The sequence below is a fragment of the Puntigrus tetrazona genome, chromosome 1 (genome assembly GCF_018831695.1).
Source record: "Puntigrus tetrazona isolate hp1 chromosome 1, ASM1883169v1, whole genome shotgun sequence".
NCBI lineage: Eukaryota > Metazoa > Chordata > Actinopteri > Cypriniformes > Cyprinidae > Puntigrus > Puntigrus tetrazona.
The window spans coordinates 24058013-24061333 of NC_056699.1; the positions used below are offsets into that span (position 1 = coordinate 24058013).

At 41.1% G+C, this 3321-nt stretch overlaps 1 long non-coding RNA gene across 1 annotated transcript; it reads right to left on the bottom strand.

Moving 5' to 3' along the window:
* On the bottom strand, window positions 1-3151 carry LOC122351911. Its single transcript, XR_006251813.1, has 3 exons — window positions 3044-3151; window positions 2848-2901; window positions 1-123 (listed from the first exon to the last, which is right to left on the bottom strand). It is a non-coding gene; the product is annotated as an uncharacterized LOC122351911 (long non-coding RNA).
* Window positions 3152-3321: the final 170 nt, after the last annotated feature.

Below are 3321 nucleotides of genomic sequence, written 5' to 3' on the forward strand. Positions count from 1 at the left end.
ATAGACGGGTGAAGGGGGGGAGTCTATAGCACTTCCATCGGAAGAATGGGGGCTGGCGCAGAGTCCTCTTTGAAGGTAGCGAATGCACTTCTTTTTCCTCCTAGGAACAGTCAAGAGAGTTATCTGTGAATAAAGCGTGGATGTGAAACGTCACAAAGATGAACTCCGCACAACAACGACAGAAAAAATAAAGAGCACACAAAAACAAACAGCGTTTTTAAACTAACCCGAAGTATAACGTTCAAAAGATCAGAGGAACATTCGCATTTACAGTAACATTACTGTGGTTATAAAACGAAAGATAAGCGTCTGAAGCAGTGTTTTGGAGTAAATGAACACTACATCAATGCATTTTCTTTTTTTAAACGGGATTCAATTTGCGTGATGAATTTGGTCACGCTTTACATCAGGTGGCCTTCGCTGCTGTGTGCTCACTCCCAAGCGTGCACTTATTGTGTTGCTGTTATTGAGGAGGGATACCGGTACGGTTAGGACAGGTTTGGTCGGTACGGGTGGGTTAAAGGTGGGTTAAGTAATGAATCACAGATAAAAACATGCGTGAACACAAGCGCGTTGTACCAAAGCATTCAAGTACTGAGCCACCTGATATAAAGCGAGACCTAAAATGGTGCATGAATCAAACGTAAAAGCTTCAGAGTAGAATAAAACCGCCTATAAATACATGCGGCGTAATTGAAACGAAGCAAATGTGCATTTGGGATGATTGCCTGCTTCTGAGACGCAAGCGGAATCTGAAAAGCGACCGGTGCGCTTCGTCTTGCCTTAGGGATTGCTTTTGAACGTCGAAGTTGAAAGCGCTAGCAAGACGCGAGCCGTACTGACTGGAAACCGCAGCGCTAGTAAACCACAGTGCCAGCCCCGTCAGGAGACCAATCAAAGTCACGCGCTCGCTCTCGGCCGCATCAAAGTGACGCCAGCGGTGAGCGAAGCCATTCTTCACAAGAGATCTCAGGGATTGGCTGACGGCTCGGACGAATCGGATGGAGACGACTCACCGATTCAGTGATCAAAATACCACAAAGCTGCTGAACTCTTAAAAACAGAGGCGCTTCACAGAAGAACCATCTCTCTTAACTTTTTAGAATCTTTCGCCATAAAGAACCTTTAGTTTAGAAGATTAGTCAAAAAAGGTTCTCCATCGTGAAGCACCTTTGTTTTTAAGAGTTTAATGTATTTTAGTAAATGAACACTAGTATTTTTTTCCGTCTTAAAATATGAATGCATTTTGATGCTTTTATATTATTTGCATTATATTATATTATTACATATTTACATTATATTATATTATATGTTTTTAAAGCTAAATGGTGTATTTATATTCTACACAACTTTAATTAACATCAACCTAAATCGATATTGAAGCTTATTTTAATGTTCTGATATGCATGTAATATAATAACGTTTCGATGGTGTGTGTTGAGTTCTAGTAATAAATGAAAAAGATTATTTTTAGATCGTGCATACGCATTAAAAGGCTGCACTATTTGGAGTAAAAAAAATTAATAAAATTGCAAGTGCAATTTTTGAATTGAGAAAAAGTTGTGGCCAAACTTTGTGATTATATCAATATGGATTTAAAATGAAAACAACATAATGATAATGAGAACAAGAACCGCAGCTATTATTGCTTACTAATAAATATATTAAAATAAATAGCACTATTGGTCGAATGCACAATTAAACACTGTGGCTAATAATACTAATACTTCATAATTGTTATTATTAAAACACATTACAACTATTTATTAAAACATAATTGCTACTATTTGACTAGTGCTGCAAAAGATGAATTTTGCCATTATATCAATATGGATATAAAATAAAAACAACTATGATTTCTAATTAAAAAATATCAAAATAAAGTAATGCATATATTAATATCGCGGTGTTCAATAAAAAATACTATTTAAGAAAAATAACGTAATAATATAATATTTTTAGCTGTATCGTTCCTCAAATGTTAAAGGCTTCATATTCAGATTAAAGCTATGCTGTGATTTTATTATTATTATTATTATTTGTTATTATCCAGCCCTAATCTGCATTTAATAAGCACTTTCTTTGCTTAACTACATTAAAAACCTCGGAGATCGATGCTCAAGCGTTTGCGGTATCTGTGCTCTCGCGGGCCCCGGGGCCGGGGTCAGGGCCGTGAGGTGAGTGGGTTAGTGACAGACGTACACACCTGCAGGGCCCGCACCAGTCCGTTTGTTGGTTGAGGCCGAAGCGAGCGCGGCATTTCTTTGGCGAGCCGGGGTCTGAGCGAAAGGCAGCATGCGTGCAGAAGAAGAGAGAGGAGGAGGAGGAGGAGGAGAAGAGGAAGAGAGGTCCGAACACCAGGAGAAAGAGAGAGAGAAGCAATCACAGTCAAGACAATCAGCGCTCCCTCACAAACCAGGCCCACCGTCCTTCAGAGAGAAGAGGTCAGAAGCGCAGGGGTGGACTCGGAGGGACGAAAAGCGGGAAAAACGGCACAACTGCGAGACGGGAGACGAATTTTGAGGAGAGGGAAAAAAAATCGGTGAAATGAACTTCAAGTCAAAAAGTCAAATCGTGCGTTTAGGGTTTTTTTGAGGGGAGACACAAACTCAGGAGGGAAAAAGACCTTTCTTATACTTCTAAAAATCTAAATTGTGAAATGCAAACACGACTAAGAACGTATTTCTATTCGACGAGTTGGTATTGAGATCTGAGTGATTCGCTCTAGAGCTGCGTGCATCTCCTAAAGCTCTCCCGTTTAAGCTTCTCTTCTTGCAAGTTCATTTCAGCTGGTTTTAGTGAGCGACGGCGCGTTAGAAATGTGTAGAATCGGTTTAGTTTACATACATGTCAATCAGAAGTCGACAGCCCGATAAACACAGTCTGAATGAAGGGCTTCGGCTGCAGTTTGATGAGAACAGAGCAGAGTTTAGTGAGTAGCTGTTCCTCGGAGAGCTAGAGCGCTAGTGCTGCTGGGGATCGCTCGGGGGCCGCTTTCTGGACACGACTCACTCTTAATGCATGAGAAAACACAAAACTCTACCTGTGCCAGGGTCCTGCTGCTTGTCCCGTTTCCTCCGCTTCTTTTTGCCCTGTGGAGATGAAGATCAGAGAGAGAGAGAGGTCAACACACACACACACACACACACACACACACACACACACACACACACATACAGACACACACACATACAGACACACACACATACAGACACAAACATACACACATACACACAGACACACACACACTCACACACACACACACAGATACACACACACACACTCACACACACACACACACACACACACACACACACACAC